At 48.2% G+C, this 25,971-nt stretch overlaps 2 non-coding genes and 1 pseudogene across 2 annotated transcripts; all 3 read right to left on the bottom strand.

Annotated features, from left to right (window-relative positions):
- Positions 1-1,125: 1,125 nt before the first annotated feature.
- On the bottom strand, positions 1,126-4,336 carry LOC142165661 (28S ribosomal RNA; annotated as a pseudogene).
- Positions 4,337-4,564: 228 nt separating this feature from the next.
- LOC142165533 (5.8S ribosomal RNA) lies at positions 4,565-4,720 on the bottom strand. The gene has a single exon (XR_012696195.1). It is a non-coding gene; the product is annotated as a 5.8S ribosomal RNA (ribosomal RNA).
- Positions 4,721-20,808: 16,088 nt separating this feature from the next.
- LOC142165642 (5.8S ribosomal RNA) lies at positions 20,809-20,964 on the bottom strand. Its single transcript, XR_012696296.1, has one exon. It is a non-coding gene; the product is annotated as a 5.8S ribosomal RNA (ribosomal RNA).
- Between the last annotated feature and the right edge of the window lie 5,007 nt (positions 20,965-25,971).

Genomic DNA, 25,971 nt, shown 5'->3' with positions numbered 1-25,971 from the left:
TTTTCCTTCACATAGTTTTGCCTTAGTTATTGAAAGCCTTTCCCATCATCCCGCATTTCCGTCTTGTTTTAGCTTAGCCCGTCCTTAGCTTCCATAACCCAAAGTGTCGTGCCATTGACTTTGGCGTGCATGCCATGCCATGCCGCCCTAACATTGCCCACGCAGCTTTGTCAAGACTTTGCCTAACGCGCCTTGCGTGTCCCAAGGCCTTGGCCAATACTTGCCCATAACAGCCCTCAATGCAATGTCTTGTCCGTCATCCGCATGATCGTTTTGTCCGCACATAGGCCAATGACAAGGCCATCACGCTCAAATCCTTGCCACAGTCGTGCCACTCCCGATGACAAAAAGTCAGGCCCTAACACCTGCCATGTCCTGAGTCGTGCCATGGTCATGTCCTGCCATGTCCTGACACGTGCCATGGCCATGTCCTGCGACATCCTGGCACATACCATGGCCATGTCCTGCGACGTCCTGACACGAATGGACCAGTGCCATGGCCATGTCCTGCCATGTTCTGCGACGTCCTGACACGTGCCATGGCCATGTCCTGTGACGTCGTAACACATCCTGCGTCATGCCATGGCCACGTCCTGACATGTCCTGCGCCTTGACATGGCCACGCCCTGCCATGTCTTACGATTCCCTGCCATGGCCACACCGTCATAGTCCTTGGACTCTCAAGCGACACCCCAAAAAACCTCTACTTGCGACATAGAATTGGCACATTGCTCTTGGCTTGTGCCTTGGCCTCGCACCGCGATGCCTCAAAAAACCTCTACTTGACAACTTGTATTAGCACATCACCCTTGGCTTAGGCCTCGGACTTGCAAGCGACACACCAAAAAACCTCTACTTGCGGTATTATATTGGCACATTGCCCTTGGCATAGGCCTCGGCCTCGCAAGAGACACACCGAAAACCTCTAGTAGTGAAATTTGGTTTAACCTTTCCCTCGACATGACTAAGTGTCAAGTCACATTGGCTACTTAATACACAAATAGTATACGTTCCAAGGTCTTGAGGACTTGTTCGATTTTCCAACACTTAGTATAGTATAGCATCAAGGGAGGAGTAAACCTCTTTTCGGAAAAGTTAGAAACTGATTGGATTGGAGGGACAGGGACGAATCGGAGCGACAAAGGGCTGAATCTCAGTAGATCGTGGAAGCAAGGCCACTCTGCCACTTACAAATCTCATCGCGTATTTAAGTCATCTGCAAAGGATTCTACCTGCCACTTAATGGAAATTGTACTTCAAGGCGGACACCGCGGCTCTTCCGCCGTGATGACTTAGCCAACGACATGTGCCCTTGGCGGCCAAAGGCCCCTACTGCGGGTCGGCAAGCAGACAGCGGGCGCATGCGTAGCTTCTAGCCTGGATTCTAACTTAGAGGCGTTAAGTCATAATCCAGTGCACGGTAGCTTCGCACCACTGGCTTTTCAACCAAGCGTGATGACCAATTGTGCGAATCAACGGTTCCTCTCGTACTAGGTTGAATTACTATTGTGGCACTATCATCAGTAGGGTAAAATTAACCTGTCTCACGACGGTCTAAACCTAGCTCATGTTCCCTATTGGTGGGTGAACAATCCAACACTTGGTGAATTCTACTTCACAATGATAGGAAGAGCCGACATCGAAGGATCAAAAAGCAACATCGCTATGAATGCTTGGCTGCCACAAGCCAGTTATCCCTGTGGTAACTTTTCTGACACCTCTAGCTTCGAATTTCGAAGGTCTAATAGATTGTTAGGCCACACTTTCACGGTTCGTATTCGTACTGAAAATCAGAATCAAACGAGCTTTTACCCTTCTGTTCCACACGAGATTTTTGTTCTCATTGAGCTCATTTTAGGACACCTGCGTTATCTTTTAACAAATGTGCCGCCCCAGCCAAACTCCCCACCAGATAATGTCTTTCGCCCGGATCGGCCTGCAAGCAAGCCTTGGGTCCAAAAAGAGGGGTAGTGCCCCGCTTCCAATTCACGGAATAAGCAAAATAACGTTAAAAGTAGTGGTATTTCACTTTCGCCTTTCGGCTCCCACTTATACTACACCTCTCAAGTCATTTCACAAAGTCGGACTAGAGTCAAGCTCATTAGGGTCTTCTTTCCCTGCTGATTCTGCCAAGCCCATTCCCTTGGTTGTGGTTTCTCAGGATAGTAGATAGGGACAGTGGAAATCTCATTAATCCATTCATGCGCGTCACTAATTAGATGACGATTCATTTGGCTAGATTAAGAGAGTCATAGTTACTCCCGCCGTTTACCCGCGCTTGGTTGAATTTCTTCACTTTGACATTCAGAGCACTAGGCAGAAATCACATTGCATAAACATCCGCAGGGACCATCGCAATGCTTTGTTTTAATTAAACAGTCGGATTTTCCTTGTCCGTACCAGTTCTAAGTTGGCTGTTCGACACCCGGGGAAGGCACCCGAAGGAACCATTCCCAGTTCGTCCCCCGGCCGGCAAGCGGCGATCCGCTCTCGCCGACGAGTTCGGGACATACCCCCGTGCCCAGCCCTCAGAGCCAATCCTTTTCCCGGAGTTACGGATCCGTTTTGCCGACTTCCCTTTCCTACATTATTCCATCGATCATAGGTTGTTCACCTTGGAGACCTGATACGGTTATGAGTACGACCGGGCGTGGACGGCACTCGGTGCAGGGTGGGCAGGCTGTTAAACAGAAAAGATAACTCTTCCTGAGGCCCCCGCCGATGTCTCTGGACTTCCTAACGTTGCCGTCAATCACCACATCCCGGTTCAGGAATTTTAACCCGATTCCCTTTCGGAGTACGCGGGAAACGCGCTATCTGTCAGGGTTTTCCCGACCCTTAGGATCGACTAACCCATGTACAAGTGTCGTTCACATGAAACCTTTCCCTAATTCGGCCTTGAAAGTTCTCACTTGAATATTTGCTACTACCACCAAGATCTGCACCGACGACCGTTCCACCCAGGCTCACCCCCAAGGTTTTGCAACGACCGCCGCGCCCTCCTACTCATCGGGGCTTGGAACTTGCCTTGACGGCCGAGTGTAGGTCGTGCACTTAAGCGCCATCCATTTTTGGGGCTAGTTGATTCGGCAGGTGAATTGTTACACACTACTTAGCGGATTTAGACTTCCATGACTACCGTCCTACTGTCTTAATCTACCAACACCCTTTGTGGGATCTAGATTAGCACCCAGTTTGGCACCGTAACCCGGCTTCCGGTTCATCTCGCATCGCCAGTTCTGCTTACCAAAAATGGCCCACTTGGAGCTCTTGATTCCGTGGCGCGGCACAACAAAGCATCCACGCCGTCCTACCAATTTAAATTTTGAGAATAGGTCGAGGGCGTTGCGCCCCCAATGCCTCTAATCATTGGCTTTACCCGATAGAACTCGCATGCGAGCTCCAGCTTTCCTAAGGGAAACTTCGGAGGGAACCAGCTACTAGGCGGTTAGATTAGTCTTTCGCCCCTATACCCAAGTCAGACAAACGATTTACACGTCAGTATCACTGCGGGACTCCACCAGAGTTTCCTCTGGCTTCGCCCCACTCAGGCATAGTTCACCATCTTTTGGGTCCCGACAGGTATGCTCACACTCGAACCTTTCACAGAAGATCAAGGTCAGTCGGCGGTGAACCCCTTAGGGGGATCCCACCAATTAGCTTCCTTATGCCTTATGGGTTTACTCGCTCGTTGACTCACACACATGTCAGACTCCTTGGTCCATGTTTCAAGATGGGTCGAATGGGGAGCCTACAGGCCAGCGTCTAGAGCGCGTAGACTAACAGCAAGGGGAGCCTACCACAATCAAGGAGACAACATTCCACGAGCGTATCAAAAGCCTGGGCTTTGGGCCCCCCCCCCAACCGGCTCAACACCGTTCCACATCCAACCGGGGCGCATCGCCGACCCCATCCGCTTCCCTCCCGACAATTTCAAGCACTCTTTGACTCTCTTTTCAAAGTCCTTTTCATCTTTCCTTCGCAGTACTTGTTCGCTATCGGTCTCTCGCCTATATTAAGCTTTGGATGGAATTCACTGCCCGATTTGGGCTGCATTCCTAAACAACCCGACTCGTAGACAGTGCCTCGTGGTGTGATAAGATCCGGGCACAATGGGGCTCTCACCCTCTCTGGCGCCCCCTTCAGGGGGACTTGGGCCCGGTCCGCCGCTAAGGATGCTTCTCTAGACTACAATTTGGACGATGGAGCCACCTGATTCTAAGGCTGGGCTGTTCTCGGTTCGCTCGTCATTACTAGGGGAATCCTTATAAGTTTCTTTTCCTCCACTTATTGATATGCTTAAACTCAATGGGTAGTCCCGCCTGCCCTGGGGTCGCGGTCAGAGCGCCTAAGTGCGATTAGGGTCGGGGAGCCCAAACATGCGATGAGTTGGAGCTCGACATTACAAGAGTTGAGTTTCAACCACCACTTGTCGTGACGTCCGTCGTCGAGGACTCACATTTAGGCCAACTGCATGCTCGAGGCACACGAGAGGCTAGTATCCGTCCCACGACACCACCGCGACCATGATAATGGGTGCGATGTGTGGGTGCGACGCGATTCATGATGCCCAGGCAGACGTGCCCTCGGCCTAATAGCTTCGAGCGCAACTTGCGTTCAAAGACTCGATGGTTCACGGGATTATGCAATTCACACCAAGTATCGCATTTCGCTACGTTCTTCATCGATGCGAGAGTCGATATATCCATTGCCGAGAGTCATTTGTGTTTTATAATAACCACAAGTCCCCCCACACGCGCAATGAATGGGGCGTGAGGGGCAAGCTTTGCATTTAGTATTCCTTAGCGCTTTCCGCACCGGGGTTCGTTAATCACCCAGCATGCACGCATGCGAGCACGCGCGTCGGGTATAGGAGAGAGCCACATAGGTTTCGACAATGATCCTTCCGCAGGTTCACCTACGGAAACCTTGTTACGACTTCTCCTTCCTCTAACCGATAAGGTTCAATGGACTTCTCACGACGTCGCGGGCAGCGAACCGCCCACGTCGTCGCAATCCGAATGTTTCACTGGATCATTCAATCGGTAGGAGCAACGAGCGGTGTGTACAAAGGGCAGGACGTAGTCAACGCGAGCTGATGACTCGCGCTTACTAGGAATTCCTCGTTGAAGACCAACAATTGCAATGATCTATCCCCATCACGATGAAATTTCAAAGATTACCCGGGCCTATCGGCCAAGGCTATAAACTCGTTGAATACATCAGTGTAGCGCGCGTGCGGCCCAGAACATCTAAGGGCATCACAGACCTGTTATTGCCTCAAACTTCCGCGGCCTAAAAGGCCGTAGTCCCTCTAAGAAGCTGGCTGTGAAGGGATACCTCTGTATAGCTAGTTAGCAGGCTGAGGTCTCGTTCGTTAACGGAATTAACCAGACAAATCACTCCACCAACTAATAACGGCCATGCACCACCACCCATAGAATCAAGAAAGAGCTCTCATTCTATGAATCCTTATAATGTCTGGACCTGGTAAGATTCCCCGTGTTGAGTCAAATTAAGCCGCAGGCTCCACTCCTGGTGGGTCCCTTCTGTCAATTCCTTTAAGTTTCGTCCTTGCGACCATACTCCCCCCGGAACCCAAAAACTTTGATTTCTCATAAAGTGTCGACAGAGTCCTAAAAGAAACATCCGTTGATCCCTGGTCGACACCGTTTATGGTTGAGACTAGGACGGTATCTGATCGTCTTCGAGCCCCCAACTTTCGTTCTTGATTAATAAAAACATCCTTGGAAAATACTTTCGCACTTGTTCGCCTTTCATAAATCTAAGAATTTCACCTCTGACTATGAAATACGAATGCCCCCGACTGTCCCAGTTAATCATTACTCCGATCTCGAAGGTCAATGTAATAAGACTAAAATCCTATAATGTTATCCCATGCTAATGTATACAGAGCATAGGCTTGCTTTGAGCATTCTAATTTCTTCAAAGTAACAGTGCCGGAGGCACGACCCGACCAATTAAGGCCAGGAGCGCATCGCTGGCAGAAGGGACAAGACGACCGGTGCACACCTAAGGCAGACCGGCCAGCCCATCCCAAAGTCCAACTACAAGCCTTTTAACTGCAACAACTTAAATATACGCTATTGGAGCTGGAATTACCGTGGCTACTGGCACCAGACTTGCCCTCCAATGGATCCTCGTAAAGGAATTTAGATTTTACTCATTCCAATTACCCAACTCATAGAGCCCGGTATTGTTATTTATTGTCACTACCTCCCCGTGTCAGGATTGGGTAATTTGTGCGCCTGTTGCCTTCCTTAGATGTGGTAGCCGTTTCTCAGGCTCCCTCTCCGGAATCGAACCCTAATTCTCTGTCACCCGTCACCACCATGGTAGGACACTATCCTACTATCGAAAGTTGATAGGGCAGAAATTTGAATGATGCATTACCGGCACGATGGTCGTGCGATCCATCGAGTTATCATGAATCATCGCAACAACGAGCAGAGCCCGCGTCGACCTTTTATATAATAAATACATCCCTTCCAAAAGTTGGGGTTTGTTGCACATATTAGCTCTTGAATTACTATGGTTATCCGAGTAGTAGATACCATCAAAAAACTATAACTGATTTAATGAGCCTTTCGCAGTTTCACAGTCTGAAGTTGTTCATACTTACACATGCATGGCTTAATCTGTGAGACAATAATATGACTACTGGAAGGATCAACCAGGTAGCATTCCTCATTGACGCCGGCGTCGCATGAGCATGGCCGATCCAAAGGGCACCACCAAGTCCAATATAAGCACGACCGTCATTCGTAAGGAGCATTCTTTGGGTAGATATGAGCCAATTAAGACCCCATGCCCATTGCGTTAATCGAATTCGAGAGTTCAAGCATACTAGTCATGGACCAAGCCATTGCAAGGCGAAGCGAGGACGACCTGGGACACAACTACAATTTTTGGTTCACCCCGCACGTCGAACGCAAGTGGTGAAAGGCGACCAATTGTGCTTGATAATGCCTTGGCATTAGGTATGCAACAGAGAAACCCGATGCCGAACAAGCCTAATTTGCACTTGTGCCAGGACTAAGATAGCATGCGGGCTAGGACGTCGCTGCTCAAGCAGGGATTCAACCTAGCCACACAAATCGAACACCACTCATGTGCCGCACGTACACTTGCCTCACCAATAAAAACCAACAACAGCCCCAACACGCGATGCGCAACCATGTGTTGTTCCCGATGCCAACATTGCAAAGCCAAGACAAGCCCTGCAAAGCACAAATAGGGGGTTGGAGCAATGCCAAACACAACCCACAACAACTGATGGCAATCGACAATTCACTAAGTTTCATCCCATGCGCATGGAACCTTGCAGTGCTACTTGCACAACGCTTTGTCGTTCTATTGCCAAAATCCATCAGTCGCCACAAGCAATGTTGCCTCCTGATGTTGCCCACAACAATCGATGGCAATCGGCAACTTACAAAGCTTCACCCCATGCCCACATCACCTTGCGGCGCTAATTGCATGGCGCTTTGTCGTTCTATTGCCAAAAGCCATCAACTGCCATGAGCTCTTCCTGACACAACCCATAACAACCCACGGCAATCGGCAACTTACTATACTTTGCCCAATGCGCACGGCACCTTGCGGCACTACTTGCACGACACTTTGTCGTTCTATTGCCAAAAGCCATCAGCCGCCACGAGCAATGTCGCCTCCCGATGTGGCCTGCAATAACCGATGGCAATCGGCAACTTACTAAGCTTTGCCCCATGCGCATGGCACCTCGCGACACTACTTGCACAATGCTTTGCCATTCCATTGCCAAAAGCCATCAGCCACCACGAGCGGTTCCAGACACAACCCACAACAAGTGATGGTAATGGGCAACTTACTAAGCTTCGCCCCATGCGCATGGCACCTTGCGGCGCAACTTGCATGACACTTTGCCGTTTTGTTGTCAAAAGCCATCACTGCCACGAGTGATGCCTCCTCCCGATGTTGCTCGCAACAATCGATGGCAATCGGTAACTTACTAAGCTTCGCCCCATACGCACGACACCTTACGATGCTACTTGCATGACGCTTAGTCGTTCTATTGCCAAAAGCCATCAGCCGCCATGGGGGGTGGGGGGTGGGGGCGAAGGGGGTTTACAGACACAACCCACAACAAACGATGGCAATATGCAACTTACTAAGCTTCGCCCCATGAGTATGGTACCTTGCAGCGCTACTTGCACGATGTTTTGACTTTCTGTTGCCAAAAGCCATCAGCCTCCATGAGCGATGTTTCCTGCAACACCCGATGGCAATTGACATGTACTGAGCTTCGCTCCATGCGCACGACACCTTGCGGCACTACTTTCATGACGCTCCGCCGTTAATTGTCAAAAGCCATCAGCTGCCACGTGCGGTGCCAGACACAACCCACAACAACTGATGGCAATCAGCAACTTACTAAGCTTTCGACATCCTGACATGTCCTGACTCATGCCTTGGCCATGTCATGCGATGTCTTGACACGTCCTGGCACGTCCTGACTCCTGCTGTTAGTCCTCCGCCAATTAAGCTCGACATGACAACAAGGGTGTTGTCATGAGGCAGCGAGAATGTTGCAAAGTTAGGTGCACGAGCAGCACCAATGTCAAAAATGGAAAACGGGCAAGTGATGGCCAAGGCTTTGACGGAGGCGAGGCAGCTTGGCAAGGGCTTGACAATGAGTTGCGGGCTAAGGATGGCACTTAATCATGGCAAAGGAATCAAGGCATGAGGCAGTAATGCCAAGGCAAGGCAAAAATGGATGGGCAAAGGCAAGCAAATATACAACGGGAAGGCAGTGCGCGGACAGACTTGTCAAGGCATTGAGTTGCTGCAAATGGGCCAAGTTCGTGGGCGATGGCAAGACAAGTTGCGGCATAATGAATCTGGATACAATGGCATTGGCGCCTGGTCAAAGCCATGACACGAAATTGGGCAGCAAGTCTTGGATTGACAAAGTCAAAGGCGGTTATCGGCATATGTTGTGCACATGGGCAGCAGCAAAGGCAAGCAAATGTGCAACGGGAAGGCAGTGCACAGACAGACTTATCAAGGCATTGAGTTGCGGAAAATGGGCAGAGTTCGTGGGCGATGGCAAGGCAAGTTGCGGCACAATGCATCTGGATACAATGGCATTGGCTCCTGGTCTAAGCCATGACACGAAATTGGGCAGCAAGACTTGGATTGACAAATTCAAAGGTGGTTATCGGCATATGCTGTACACATGGGCAGCAGCAAAGGCAACCAAATGTGCAACGGGAAGGCAGTGCGTAGACAGACTTATCAAGGCATTGAGTTGCGGCAAATGGGCCAAGTTCGTGGGCGATGGCAAGGCAAGTTGCGGCACAATGCAGCTGGATACAATGGCATTGGTGCCTGGTCCAAGTCATGGCACGAAATTGGCAGCAAGTCTTGGATTGACAAAGTCAAAGGTAGTTATCGACATGTGCTGTGCACATGGGCAGCAGTTGAGCCTTGTCCAAAAAGCTGGCAGGTGTTAGCACGTTTTTGGGGCCATGATCTCATTATCTTTAGCATGATTTACATGATCCTAGTAGTTGGGGGTGTCAACTACACTAAGCTAAAGTAGTGGGCTGAGTGGGCAAGTGCCTAAGCCTAAATATAGGCAACTATTGTGTAAATGGGGTTGGTTCATATATTATAAATGGACAGCACCCTTTCCCTTTTGGAGAATGGAGTGAAAAACATGTGAGATCACACTATTGAGTTAGGAAGAAGTCCTAAACCTGTTTTCAAGAGTGAAAACAACCTAAGGCTAAGAGTAGTCTTGTGAGGGTCAAGAGTGATCTTCATTTTGTACGCGGATGTACTTTGAGTTTTGAGTTTTCTTGGTATTCTCGAGTTAAATACAAAGTTGAGAAAGAGTTTCCTCTATATTGTGCCTTTTGTTCACTTTAATTTTCTGTCCTTCATCTATTTTTTGTTGCCTAAAATCAGTATCTACTTACTACGTTGAAAAGCTGCCTAAATAAATCTAAGTCCAAAGTTGCAAAATTTTGGCCGAGTGTTGGAGCAGGCTGAAGTCAAGTCAAGACTTGGCTGCTGCGCGGGCTGTTTTTGTGTGACATAAAATACGCCTGTGACAACTGGTATCAGAGCAGAGCAGGTTCGTGATGGAGACACGACGGGTAGTGGCAGATTTCGTGGTCTTGTTCGAGAACATGGCTGGTAGTAACAATGAACTGCGGGAAAGGCTAACAAAACTGCAAGCATTGGTGGGAAATATTCCTGATGGTGAAGAAATTTAGACCCTTATGACAAGGCTTGCCAACCTTGAGGCAGAATTGGCAAGGCTAAGTTGAGAGAATGCGGATCTGAGGGTCGAGATAGTGGTGCTATGACGTGTTGTGGGCGAGAATGCTCCTCAACGTGGTGCTGAACGTCTCAAGGTGAGAATTCCTGAGCCTAAGGCATTTAGTGGTGCAAGGAGTGCACGCGAGTTGGAGAATTTTCTTTGTGATATGGAGCAGTACTTTCATGTTATTCGTGTGCAAGACGAGATGGAGAAAGTAACCTTGACTAGCATGTATTTAAGTGAAGATGCTAAGTTATGGTGGTGCACTCGTGTGGCTGAAGATGAAAGTTTGGGTAGACCAAAGATTGAGTCGTGGGAGCGGCTTAAAAAGGAATTGAAGGATCAGTTCCTTCCTAGTAATACATCTTGGATTGCTAGGGACAAACTGAAAAAGTTGAAACACACTGGATCAGTTAGAGCATATGTGAAAGAGTTCACATCTTTGATGCTGAGCATCAGCAACATGTAGGAAGAAGACAAGTTGCACAACTTCATGAGTGGGCTGCAACAGTGGGCACAACTTGAGTTGCGAAGGTGAAATATTCAAAACCTCGCAAGTGTTGTGGTTGTGGCTGATGCATTGGGCGATTTTCACTTGAGTGATGAGGCTTCTACTTCAAATTCCAAAGACGGAAAGAAGGACAACGCAAAGGAGTGGAAGAAATTTGAAAATGGAAATGCAAATGAACACAAGGGGAAGGGAAGCAGGAAGCTGGAACTTCAAAGAGTAAGGAGAAGGGCAGCAAATTCAGTGGTTGTTTCCTTTGTGATGGACCACATCAAGCAAGGGACTGTCCGAACAAGGCAGTGTTAAATGTTATGACTGTCGCGGAGAAGAGGGTTGCATTGGAGGTGCTGAACAGTGACAAACAAACTGTTGGTGTCAATGAAATTGTAGCTGAAGAGAAAGGGGGTCAAGGTGCGTTGATTGTCAACCCCTTAGGACTCATACATTGAGTTGACCTCGACGAGGACGTTGAGTTTCAAAGGGTGTGGGTGGTTTGTTAGACCTCTGCCAATTGAGCTTGACTTGACAACAAGAGTGTTGTCATGAGGCAGCGAGAGTGTTGCAAAGCTAGGTGCACGAGCAACACCAATGTCAAAAATGGGAAACGGGCAAGTGGTGGCCAAGGCTTTGACGGAGGCAAGGCAAATCGGTAAGGGCTTGACAATGAGTTGCGGGCTAAGGATGGCACTTAATCATGGCAAAGGCATCAAGGTATGAGGCATTGATGCCAAGGCAAGGCAAAAACGGATGGGAAAAGGCAAGCAAATGTGCAACGGGAAGGCAGTGCACGGACAGACTTGTCAAGGCATTGAGTTGCGGCAAACGGGCCAAGTTCGTGGGCGATGGCAAGGCAAGTTGCGGCATAATGCAGGTGGATACAATGGCATTGGTGCCTGGTCCAAGCCATGGCACGAAATTGGGCAACAAGTCTTGGATTGACAAAGTCAAAGGCGGTTATCGGCATATGCTGTGCACATGGGCAGCAATTGAGCCTTGTCCAAAAAGCTGGTAGGAGTTAGCACATTTTTGGGGCCATGATCTCATTATCTTTAGAATGATTTACATGATCCTAGTAGTTGGGGGTGTCAACTACACTAAGCGAAAGTAGTGGGCTGAGTGGGCAAGTGCCTAAGCCTAAATATAGGCAACTATTGTGTAAATGGGGCTGGTTCATAAATTATAAATGGACAGCACCCTTTCCCTTTTGGAGAATGGAGTGAAAAACATGTGAGAGCACACTATTGAGTTAGGAAGGAGTCCTAAACCTGTTTTCAAGAGTGAAAACAACCTAAGGCTAAGAGTAGTCTTGTGAGGGTCAAGAGTGATCTTCATTTTGTACGCGGATGTACTTTGAGTTTTGAGTTTTCTTTGTATTCTCGAGTTAAATACAAAGTTGGGAAAGAGTATCTTGTATATTGTGCCTTTTTTCACTTTAATTTTTTGTCCCTTCATCTATTTTTTGTTGCCTAAAATCAGTATCTACTTACTACGTTGAAACGCTGCCTAAATAAATCTAAGTCCAAAGTTGCAGAATTTTGGCCAAGTGTTGGAGCAGGCTGAAGTCAAGTCGAGACTTGGCTGCCGTGCGGGCTGTTTTTGTGTGACATAAAACATGCCTGTGACACCATGGCCATGTCTCCTGACACGTCTTTACACATGCCATGGTCGTGTCCTGCGACGTCCTGACATGTCCTGACTCGTGCCATAGCTTTGTCCTGCACCATCCTGACACGTCCTAACATGTGCCATGGCCATGTCCTGTGACGTCTTGACACGTGCCATGGCCATGTCTTATGACGTCCTGACACGTGCCATGGCCATATCTTGCCATATCATGACGCGTCCTGACACGTACCATGGCCATGTCCTGCCATGTCCTGCGTGACCTGACACGTCCTGACTCGTGCCATGGCCATGTCTTGCGATGTCCTGGCACGTGCCATGGCCATGTCCTGCGATGTCCCGACATGAGCGGACCCGTGCCTTGGCCATGTCCTGTGACGTCCTGACACGTGCCATGGCCATGTCCTGCGACATCTTGACATGTCCTGCATCGTGCCATGGCCACGCCTTGCCATGTCCTGCGACGTCCTGACATGTCCTACGCCGTGACATGGCCACGCCCTACCATGTCCTACGACGCCCTTCCCCGTGCCATGTCCATGCCGACATAGGCCTTGGCCTCTCAAGCGACACCCCGAAAAACCTCTACTTGTGACATAGAATTGGCACATCGCTCTTGGGTTGTGCCTTGGCCTCGCACTGCAACGCCTTAAAAACCTCTACTTGACAACTTGTATTAGCACATCACCCTTGGAATAGGCCTCATCCTCGCAAGCGACACACCGAAAAACCTCTACTGGCGACATTGTATTGGCACATCGCCCTTGTCATAGGCCTCGGCCTCGCAAGAGACACACCGAAAAACCTCTAGTAGTGAAATTTGGTTTAACCTTTCCCTCGACATGACTAAGTGTCAAGTCACATTGGCTACTTAGTACACAAATAGTATACGTTCCAAGGTCTTGAGGACTTGTTCGATTTTCCAACACTTAGTATAATATAGCATCAAGGGAGGAGTAATATACCTCATCGTGTATTTAAGTCATCTGCAAAGGATTCTACCCGCCGCTCGATGGATATTGTACTTCAAGGCGGCCACTGCAGCTCTTCCGCCATAATTACTTAGCCAAGGACCCGTGCCCTTGGGGGCCAAAGGACCCTACTACGGGTCGGCAAGCGGATGGCGGGCGCATGCATCGCTTCTAGCCCGGATTCTAACTTAGAGGCGTTCAGTCATAATCCAGCACATGGTAGCTTCACGCCACTGGCTTTTCAACAAAGCGCGATGACCAATTATGCGAATCAATGGTTCCTCTCGTACTAGGTCGACTTCCATGACCACCGTCCTGCTGTCTTAATCGACCAACACCCTTTATGGGATCTAGGTTAGCGCGCAATTTGGCACCGTAACCCGGCTTCTGGTTTATCCCGCATCGCCAGTTCTGCTTACCAAAAATTGCCCACTTGGAGCTCTCAATTCTGTGGCGTGGCTCAACAAAGCAGCCACGTCGTCCTACCTATTTAAAGTTTGAGAATAAGTCGAGGATGTTGTGCCCACGATGCCTCTAATCATTGGTTTTACCCGATAGAACTCGCACGCGAGCTCCAACTATCTTGAGGGAAACTTCGGAGGAACCAGCTACAAGACAATTTGATTAGTCTTTCTCCCCTATGCCTAAGTTAGACGAACAATTTTCACGTCATTATCACTGCAGGCCTCCACTAGAGTTTCGTATGGCTTTGCCCTGCTCAGGCATAGTTCACCATCTTTCGGGTCTCGACAGGTATGCTCACACTCAAACCCTTCACAAAAGATCAAGGTCGGTCGGCGGTTCACCCCTCAAGGGGATCCCACCAATCAGCTTCCTTACACCTTATGGGTTTACCTGCCCGTTGACTCGCACACATGTCAGACTCCTTGGTCCGTGTTTCAAGACAGGTCGAATGGGGATCCCATAGGCCAGCGTCTAGAATGCGCAGATGCCGAAGCACGCCAGAGGCACGCGCTACCTACCACAATCAAGGAGACGACGTTCCACGAGCGTGTCAAAAGCTTGGGCTTTTCCCCTCCAATCCACGCTGGTCGATGCCCCGAGTCGATCAGCGTACCGGCTCAACACCATTCCACATCCGACCGGGGTGCATCGTCGGCCGCGCGCAGACCCTGATGCCAAAGACTATGCTGCTGACAACGGACCTGTTTCTGCCTTATAGAAAACTAAGTCTTTTTCATTGTAAATATAGAATAGTTTTATTCCATGTACTTCCAATATGTTTCTCTAGCTTAATCAAGTCTAGTCTTGTACCTTCGGTTTATTTTTTTAAGTATTATTAGGGGGGATCAAGCAATCAAACTTTCTAGCAAGAAAACAATTCTCTGTACTGGTGTCTCTCCCCCTCGACACCGCGTTGCCTTTCTGTAATATCTTTTGTTAATGCAATCAAGCTTTCTTTCATTCTCAATTCTTAATTTTGTTCTCTCAATTGCTCTTGACATTGGTTTTTCCGTACGTCACTGACAATCTAGTCTAGCATACGGAGGGGACCTTAGTTGGCGGACAACAACTGCACTGACATCAGTTGCTTAGCCTTACGTCGCCCTTCCAAGCAATCTCAGGAAGGTGTCGCGTAACAGTTGGTATCAGAGCCTAGGCTCGATATCGGACGAGGGAACGCATTGCCATTACTACCATTTCTGACCATGGTGAATCATGGGGACCGCATTGCGGCCCTTGAACAGACGGTCAACGAATTACTACCCATCATGGATACGGTGCCTGAACTAAGAACCAGCCTAGGGCAAAGGTTGGACGACCAGGACCGCAGGGTGCTCCAGGCCGAAGTTTACATAGAAAACATCAGTCGTGACTCCGAGGGAGACCGGCAAACGGCAGCTACGGAGGCAGCTGAAATATTTGGCAAATTTGAGGGACTCTAATAGGAGCGTGCCGAGGATTTAGCTTATAGGGCACAAGAGGTAGATAGAGAGACTGCCATACAATAAACTATTGACAACTTGACAGACAAGCTCAATGTCGTCAATGCTACTTTACAGGGCCTACTGCGAGGCGGTGGAAACCAAATCGGGGGCACTGCAAACCCCACTTCCGCGAAACAAAAACTAAAAATTCCTGATCGAAAGCCATACAGTGGAGCTAGGAATGCCAAGGAAGTGGAGAACTTCATATTTGATGTCGAACAATATTTCGATGTTGTTGGGGGCCTAGAAGAAGCTAAGAAGGTAGCAACTGCTGCCATGTATCTTCAGGGTGATGCTAAACTCTGGTGGCGGGTGAAATACGAAGCCATCAAGGCCGGTGAAGATGCTCTCGAAACATGGGCAGAACTGAAGGCAGCCATCCGCCTACAATTCTTCCCCGAAAATGTTGAATACAATTCAAGGAGAAAGCTACGGGAGCTCCGTCAGACCAAATCTGTGCGGGACTACGTGCGGGAATTCTCCGCGCTCATGCTAAGCATACGCGACATGGGGGACAAAGACAAGCTCTTCACTTTCCTAGAAGGGCTGAAACCTTATGCCCGTATGGAGCTACAAAGGCAACGGGTAGATACCCTGCCCAAGGCGATCCAAGCAGCTGAATGCCTTGGGGACTATCAAATGGAAGCTCGGAAGGATAGGCCTCAACCGCCTACCCGAGCGGGATTCAAAGGGGGCCAGTCTAGCAATGGTGGCCCTAGTAGAAGTGGGGGAGATCGGGTCTCAACCAAACCTAAGTCTCCCTCCACAAGCAGCAACAGTGCTGCATCTAACAACAATGATCGGGGGATGAAGCCTCCTTCAGGATGTCGCCATTGCGACGGACCACATTGGAACAATGAGTGCCCACATACACATATGAACGCCCATTAGACTTTTGATGATGGGACTGATGACGACTCAGATGATGTGGATCAGACTGAACCAGTAGGTACCTTCAATGCAATTATTGGATCCATTTCTGAGGCATTAGCAGAGACTAGTGCTGGTATCCGTAAGAAGAAGGTCCCATGTCCAGTCACCAAGAAAGGGAAAAAGAAGGTGGATGAGGAGACTCCTCTTAGTCATGAGAGGACCTTAATGTTCGTTGAGATGAAGGTGAATGGCAAGCCCATCCGGGCCATGGTAGACACGGATGCTACTCACAACTACTTAGCCTCAACTTAGGTGGAGAGCCTTGGTCTAGTTGTAGGGAAAGGTAGAGGCCATGTCAAGGCTATCAACTCACCTCCCCAGCCAGTGGATGGAATAGCCATAGAAGTACCAGTGAAGCTTGGCCCTTACAAAGGAATATTCAACCTGCGTGTGGTGATCATAGATGACTTCAAGTTGATAGTTGGATTGGAAATCATGAGGCAAACCAAAACCATGCCTATACTGTATGCTGACATATTACTGATGATGGGAGCAAACGGGACCAAGCCCTGCATTATCCCGTGCATGCCCATGAAGATGGCTGTTGAAAATATCACGGCCTTGCAGTTGAAGAAGGGGGTCAAAAGACATGAACCCACGTTCTTAGAAACCCTCTGCATTGAAGATGTAGAACGCTCCTCGGGTCCCATTCCTGAGCCCGTGAAGGAGCTACTACTAGGTTTGAAGATGTCATGCCACAAGACATGCCAAAGCGACTACCGCCTAGGTGCACTGTGGACCATGAAATTGAGCTGGTGACGGGCGCGAAGCCACCCGCCCGGGTGCCTTACAGAATGTCACAACCCAAACTCACCGAGCTTTGGAGACAATTGATGGAAATGCTAGACACGGGGATTATCGTGCCCTCCAAATCCCCATATGTGTCCCCTATGCTATTCCAAAAGAAACATGATGGTAGTCTATGACTCTTTGTGGACTATCGGGCTCTAAACAAAATTACTGTGAAGAATAAGTACCTTATTCCTCTAATGGCAGACTTGTTCGATAGACTGGGTGGTATGATGGTGTTCACCGAAATAGACCTAAAGACAGGTTATTGGCAAGTTCGGATTGCAGAGGGTGATGAGCACAAGACGACCTGTGTGACAAGATATGGGTCGTACGATTTCCTGGTTATGCCATTTGGCTTGACTAACGCCCTAGCTACGTTTTGCACTTTGATGAACCAAGTCTTCCGAGAGTACATTGATGAATTCGTGGTGGCCTACTTGGATGACATTGTGGTATATAGCCAAACATTGGAGGAACACCTGATGCACTTGCGGAAGGTCCTAGCTCGATTGCGGGAGCATGAACTATATGTGAAGCTATCTAAGTTCTCCTTTGCTCAAAAGCAAATTGACTTCCTAGGACATGTCATTGAGGAAGGGCAGATCAAGAAGGACCAGCAGAAGATTCAGGCAATCACAGATTGGCTGCCGCCTAAGGATATCCACGCCTTGAGGGCGTTCCTTGGTCTATGCAATTTCTATTGGCGATTTGTGAAAAACTACTCCCTCATTGCAGTACCATTGACAGAACTCCTTAATAAGATCATGCCTTTGGAATGGGGACCCAAGCGAGTGGAGGCCTTCAACACATTGAAAGCGGCTATGTCTAGTAGCCCCGTCTTGGCCCTTCTTAATCTGGCCAAACCATTCGAAGTACAAACAGATGCATCTGACTATGCCCTCGGTGGAGTCTTGCTACAAGAAGGACATCCTGTAGCGTACGAGAGTTGGAAGCTGAAAGATGCAGAACGGCGCTATGCCGCCCATGAGAAAGAATTATTGGTTGTCGTCCACTGTTTGTACCTTTGGAGGCACTATCTGCTGGGGACCCCATTCGTGGTCAAGACAAACAACATAGTTGTTAGCCATTTCATGACCCAGCCGAAGTTGAATGGTCGACAGGCCAGATGGCAGGAACTCCTAGCTGAATTTCACTTCAACCTGGAGTACCGAAGTGGAAAGACCAATCATGTTGCTGATGCGCTCAGTCGGAGAGCTGATCTAGCATCGTCATGCCTACTCGCCACCCTAAGGGGGAGCGAAGTAGCCACCTCCATCAAGGACTATATACAGGATTTACTCATCAATGATCCTGCTGCACAGTATTTGGTTGATTTAGTAGGACAGGGCAAGACTCGCCAGTTCTACATGGAAGATGGTTTTCTGAAAGTGAAAGGGAACCGACTTTATGTTCCTAAAGGAGGAGATTTACGAAGGACCCTTCTGGCTAAATGTCATGATACTTTGTGGGTCGGCCATCCCAGTGAGGAACGCACCATGACGTTACTTCGCTGTGCATATTATTGGCCTCAAATGGCCGATGACGTTGCTCAGTATATGAAGACTTGTCTAGTATGCCAGAAGGACAAGTCAGACCTCTTAACACAAGCGGACCCTTGGAACCACTAGCTGTCCCAAAGAGACCTTGGGAAAGTGTTTCCCTGGATTTCATTACCGGATTGCCCAAGGTCGAAGATCTAACAACTATCTTGGTTGTGGTAGATCGATTTTCCAAGTATGCTACCTTTATTGCTGCCCCACAATATATATCAGCAAAAGATACAACTCGACTCTTCTTCTCTCCTGTCGTCAAATATTGGGGCCTACCCAAAGACATTGTTAGTGATCGTGACTCACGCTTCACTAGTAACTTTTGGACCCAAATCTTTAAGTGCCTTGGGTCGAAGTTGAGTCACAACTCAAGTTTTCATCCGCAATCTGATGGCCAGACGGAGTAGTTCAATGGTATGTTGGAGGAATATCTCCATCATTTTGTAACCGGATCGCAGAAGAATTGGGTGAAGCTTCTGGATGCTGCTCAACTGTGTTTCAATTCACAAAAGAGCTCTAGTACAAATAAAAACGCTTTTGAAATTGTTATCGGATAGCAACCACTACTCCCACACACAGTCAATTCACCAAATATGTCTAAATCTCCTCGAGCTGCTAGCTTCTCAAAAGAGTGGAAGAAAAATTTGGAGATAGTGCGGAGCTATCTTGTAAAGGTTCAAAAGCGGATGAATTGGCATGCTGATCAGAATCGTCGCTTTGTTGAATACCAAGTAGGAGACAAAGTGATGGTCAAAATTCCAAATCGTTACTTATTTGCGGGGGTCCATGACCCTCGCCTATTGAAAAAATACATTGGACCCTTGTCCATTGAAAGGCGCATTGGGAAAGTTGCATACCGAGTGGATACCCTAGCTTGGTGGAAAATTCATCCTGTCTTTTATGTCAGCCTCCTGAAACCTTTTCGGGAAGACATGGAGGATCCTTCACGGAGCCAGCTCACAATACCCAGTATTCGAGGGCCCAATTCAACCAGGAAAAGGCGTGTTGAAGCTATCCTTGATGATAGAGTGATTCATGCCTCAAGGAAAGATCACCAAGAGTTCTTGGTGAAATGGCAGGGCTGTGATGCAGAGGAGTACACTTGGGAGAGTGGAACAAACCTCAAAGCCTATAAGAGCCTAATTTAAGATTATCTTGCAAGTAAGGCGCCGAGGACGTTGCCAACTCAGGTGGGGGAGAATGTCATGGGCGGCTTTCCTTGATGATATCGGCGTGTTGAAGCTATCCTTGATGATAGAGTGATTCATGCCTCAAGGAAAGATCACCAAGAGTTCTTGGTGAAATGGCAGGGATGTGATGCAGAGGAGAACACTTGGGAGAGAGGAACAAACCTCAAAGCATATTGAAGATTATCTTGCAAGTAAGGCACCGAGGACATCGCCAACTCAGGTGGGGGAGAATGTCAGGAGCGGCTTTCTTGTCGTGCCCTATGACCCCTTGGGCGCGCCCCGTGGCGTCCTAGCAAGCCTCTCAATGCCTAGCGCCACAGATGGCCCCGTGGTCTTGGCCGTGCCAAGTGACAAGCGCGCATGTGCCTCTGTCGCCCCACAGATATCCCTCGCCAGCGCACAACCGTAGGCGGATTCCAACAGCACCGCACGCGTGGACAACACAGCACACGCAGACCCTGATGCCAAAGACTATGTTGTTGACAACGGACCTGTTTCTACCTTATAGAAAACTACGTCTTTTTCATTGTAAATATAGAATAGTTTTATTCCATGTACTTCCAATATGTTTCTCTAGCTTAATCAAGTCTAGTCTTGTACCTTCGGTTTATTTTTTTTAAGTATTATTAGGGGGGATCAAGCAATCAAACTTTCTAGCAAGCAACAATTCTCTGTACCGGTGTCTCTCCCCCTTGACACCGCGTTGCCTTTCTGTAATAGATTTCATTAATGCAATCAAGCTTTCTTTCATTCTCAATTCTCATTCATGTTCTCTCAATTACTCTTGACATTGGTTTTCTCGTAAGGCACTGACAATCTAGTCTAGCGTACGGAGGGGACCTCAATTGGCGGACAACAACTACACTGACATCAGTTGCTTAGCCTTACGTCGCCCTTCCAAGGAATCTCAGGAAGGCGCCGCGTAAAAGAATGGACACGGTGTGCGGGGGTGACGCGATGCATGATGCCTAGGAATATGTGCCCTCGGCCTAATGGCTTCGGACGCAACTTGTGTTCAAAGACTCGATGGTTCACGGGATTCTAAAATTCACACCAAGTATCGCATTTCGCTACGTTCTTCATTGATCCAAGAGCCGAGATATCTGTTGCCGAGAGTCGTTTGTGTTTCAATAGAAGCACAAGTCCCCCCGCGCGCGCTGAGAATGGGGCGCGAGGGGCAGTCTTTCAATTTAGTATTCCTTGGTTCTTTCCACGTCGGGGTTCATTAATCACCCAGCACGCACGCGTGCTCGCCGGGCATAGAAGAGAGCCATGCGGACGGAAGCCGAAGCACCCCGGCCACATTGCTCCCCAGTGTTTAAACAAGTTCGCGGGTTTTTCTGCTTTGCAAGTTTCGACAATGATCCTTCAGCAGGTTCACCTACGGAAACCTTGTTATGACTTCTCCTTCTTCTAAATGATAAGGGTAAATGGACTTCTTGCGACATCGCAGGCAACGAACCGCCCACGTCGTCGCGATCCGAACATTTCACTAGATCATTCAATCGGTAGGAGCGACGGGTGGTGTGTACAAAGGGAAGGGACGTAGTCAACGCGAGTTGATGACTCGCGCTTACTAGGAATTCCTCGTTGAAGACCAATAATTGCAATGATCTATCCCCATCACGATGAAATTTCAAAGATTACCTGGGCCTTTCGGCCAAGGCTATAAACTCATTGAATACATCAGTGTAGCGCGCGTGCAGCCCAAAACATCTAAGAGCATTACAGACCTGTTATTGACTCAAACTTCCGTGGCCTAAAAGAACGTAGTACCTCGAAGAAACTGGCCGCGAAGGGATACCTCTGCATAGCTATTTGGCATGCTGAGGTCTCATTCATTAACGGAATTAACCAGACAAATCGCTCCACCAACTAAGAACGGTCATGAACCACCACCCATAGAATCAAGAAAAAGCTCTAAGTCTATCAATCCTTACTATGTCTAGACCTGGTAAGTTTCCCCGTGTTGAGTCAAATTAAGGCGCAAGCTCCACTCCTGGTGGTGCCTTTCCGTCAATTCCTTTAAGTTTCAGCCTTGCGACCATACCCCCCTAGAACCCAAAAACTTTGATTTCTCATAAGGTTCCGGCAGAGTCCTAAAAGCAACATCCGCCGATCTCTGGTCAACATCGTTTATGGTTGAGACTAGGACGGTATCTGATCATCTTCGAGCCCACAACTTTTGTTATTGATTAATGAAAACATCCTTGGCAAATGCTTTCGCAGTTGTTCGTCTTTCATAAATTCAAGAATTTTACCTCTGACTATGAAATACAAATGCCCCCTAATGTCCATGTTAATCATTTCTCTAATCCCGAAGGCCAACGTAATAGGACCAAAATCCTATAATGTTATCCCATGCTAATGTATACAGAGCGTATGCTTGCTTTGAGCACTCTAATTTCTTCAAAGTAATAGCACCGGATGCACGACCCAGTCAATTAAGGTCAGGAGCGCATCGCCGGCAGAAGGGACGAGATGATCGGTGCACACCTAAGGCAGACCGGCCGGCCCATCCCAAAGTCCAACTATGAGCTTTCTAACTGCAACAACTTTAATATATGCTATTGGAGCTGGAATTACCGCGGCCGTTGGCACCAGACTTGCCCTCCAATGGATCCTCGTTAAGGGATTTAGATTGTACTCATTCCAATTACCAGATTCATAGAGCACAGTATTGTTATTTATTGTCACTACCTCCCCGTGTCAGGATTGGGTAATTTGCGTGCCCGCTGCCTTCCTTGGATATGGTAGCCGTTTTTCAGGATCCCTCTCCGTAATCGAACCCTAATTCTCCATCATCCGTCACCACCATGGTAGACCGCTATCCTACCATTGAAAGTTGATGGGCAAAAATTTGAATGATGCGTCGCCGGCACGATGGTCGTGCGATCCGTCGAGTTATCATGAATCATCGTAGCAACGAGCAGAGCCCGCGTCAACCTTTTATCTAATAAATGATTCCCATCCAGAAGTCGGGGTTTGTTGCACTTATTAGCTCTAGAATTACTACGGTTATCCGAGTAGTAGATACCATCAAATAAACTATAACTAATTTAATGATCCATTCGCAGTTTCACAGTCTAAATTTGTTCATACTTACACATGCGTGTCTTAGTCTTTGAGACAAGCATATGACTACTGCCAGTATCAACCAGGTAGCATTACTCATTGACGCCAGCGTTGCATGAGCATGGCCGATCCAAAGGGCACCGCCAAACCCAAGACGAGCACGACCGTCATTCGTAAGGAGCATTCTTTCAGTAGATAGGAGCCAATGAAAACCCCATGCCCATTATGTTTACCAAATCCGAGAGTCTAAGCATACTAGTCATGGACCAAGCCATCGCAAGGCAAAGCGAGGATGACCTAGGACACAACTACAGCTTTTGGTTCTCCCCGCACGTCAAATGCGAGGGGCGAAAGGCAACCAATTGTGCTTGATAATGCCTTGCCATTAGGTATGCAACACAGAAAACCGACGCCAAACAAGCCTAATTTGCGCTTGTGCCATAATTGAGATACCATGCAGGCTAGGGCGTTGCGACTCAAGCAGGGATCCAACCTAGCCACATAAACCAAACACCACTCATGTGCCGCACGTATACATGCCTTGCCGATACAAGACAACAACAGCCCCAACACGCAACGTGCAACCATGTGTTGTTGTCGATGCCAACATTGTAAAGCCAAGACAAGCCCCGCAAAGCATGAATAGGCGGTTGGAGCAATGCCAAACACAACCCACAACAACCGATGTCAATCGGCAATTTACTAAGTTTCGCCCCATGCGCATGGCACCTTGCGGTGCTACTTGCATGACGCTTTATCGTTCTATTGCCAAAAGCCATCAGCCTCCACGATGGATGTCGCCTCCCGATGTTGCCCGTAACAACCAATGGCAATCGGCAACTTACTAAGTTTTGCCCCATGAGCACGGCACCTTGCGACGCTACTTTCACGATGCTTTGCCGGTCCATTGCCAAAAGACATCAGCCGCCATGAGCGGTTCCAGACATAACCCACAACAATCGATGGCAATCGGCAACTTACTAAGCTTCGCCTCATGCGCATGGCACCTTGCGGCACTACTTGCACGATGCTTTACCATTCTGTTGCCAAAAGCCATCAGCCGCCACGAGCAATGTTGCCTCCCGATGTTGCCCGCAACAACCGATGGCAATCGCCAACTTACTAAGCTTTGCCCCATGCACATGGCACCTTGCGGCGCTACTTGCACGATGCTTTGTCATTCCATTTCGAAAAGCCATCAGCCACCACGAGCGGTTCCAAACACAACCCACAACAACCAATGGCAATCAACAACTTACTAAGCTTCGCCCCATGCGCATGGCACCTTGTGGCACTACTTGCACAATGCTTTGCCGTTCTGTTGCCAAAAGCCATCAGCTGCCACGAGCAATGTCGCCTCTCGATGTTGCCCGCAACAACCGATGGCAATCGGCAACTTACTAAGCTTTTCCCCATACGCACGGCACCTTATGACACTAATTGCACGATGCTTAGCCGTTCCATTCCCAAAAGCCATCAACCGCCACGGGGGGTGGGGGTGGGGGGTTTACAAACACAACCCACAACAACCGATGGCAATATGCAACTTACTAAGCTTCGCCCCATGCGCATGGCACCTTGAGGAGCTACTTGCACGATGCTTTGCCGTTCTGTTTCCAAAAGCCATCAGTCGCCACGAGCGATGTTGCCCGCAACACCCGATGGAAATTGACATGTACTGAGCTTCGCTCCATGCGCACGGCACCTTGTGGCGCTACTTGCACGACGATCCATCGTTCGTTGTCAAAAGCCATCAGCTGCCACGAGCGGTGCCAGACACAACCCACAACAACTGATGGCAATCGGCAACTTACTAAGCTTCGCCCCATGCGCATGGCACCTTGCAGCCTACTTGCACGATGCTTTGCCATTTTGTTGCCAAAAGCCATCAGCTGACACGAGCGATGTCGCCTCCCGATTTTGCCCGCAACATCCAATGGCAATTAACATGTACTAAGCTTCGCCCCATGCGCACGGCACCCTGAGGCGCTACTTGCATGACGCTCCGTCGTTCATTGCCAAAAGCCAATGTTTGCCATGAGCGGTGTCACCATCAGGCGTACTACGAGCCCACATGAGTACTTGTCGGCGCGGTTTGCGAACATCGGGGATGTAGCACCGACAAGCCGTGCATGCCCCTAATGCCCACGCCCCATGCCAGCGTCCCCCATGCATGCCCGCCTCTGCCTTGTAGCAAGCACCTGAGGTGCCTTTCAACACCTCTACCCCCCTTATATATGCTTAAAAAACCAAGTTTCAGGAGTAGACATGTCAGAGTATCATAATAGATACTCTGACATGTACAACACCAAATAGCACAAACCAAAGTACAACTTAGCTAATATATTCACAAATGACTTTTAAACATTGTAAATGATATTTTTTACAAAAAATAATATTTTTTATGAAATATTTTAATTAAAAACGAAAAATACTTAATAAAATATTAAAATAATATGAAATTTATTATAAATATAGAAAAAACAATGGAGAAATTTTCCAATCATCTTGTAATAATATAACACATAAATATTAAATATTTTTATAAAAATGTGACATAAAAACTATTTAAAATTACAAAAAATGCCTAAAAATTAATAAAAATAGATAAAAATAAATAGGTAAAATACATAATATTATTATAAAAGCGTATAGATGACCAACCACCAATAAGCATGAGGCACCTCCTTTGTCGCAACCATAATAAGTGATTCCAATTTGAAACCACTACCGCCAACGTCGAATAGATCATATTTTAGTCTAGCTTCTTTATTTTTGTCATGGTGTAATAAGGAGGCCAGTAAGCAGTAGCAGAAGAAGCAGCAACAACAGTAAAACCACAGCTTCGTGGTGTTCCCAGCTACCGAAAACTTCCCAAACTACAATGACCTGATTTCTTTATAGCCAAGGATATGTAGGAAACCTTTGAAGCAGTGGTTCGGTCAAATCTTTCAAAAAATGCTTCCCACGGAGTATTCAAACGGGCAAAAATCGCTCGTATCCGCTCACTTTATCTTTGCACGAAAACTCTTCGTGTTTTCGGGCAAAGA

This window comes from Nicotiana tabacum, chromosome 10 (assembly GCF_000715075.1).
Source record: "Nicotiana tabacum cultivar K326 chromosome 10, ASM71507v2, whole genome shotgun sequence".
NCBI classification, from domain to species: domain Eukaryota; kingdom Viridiplantae; phylum Streptophyta; class Magnoliopsida; order Solanales; family Solanaceae; genus Nicotiana; species Nicotiana tabacum.
This window is presented reverse-complemented; position numbering and strand designations above follow the sequence as displayed.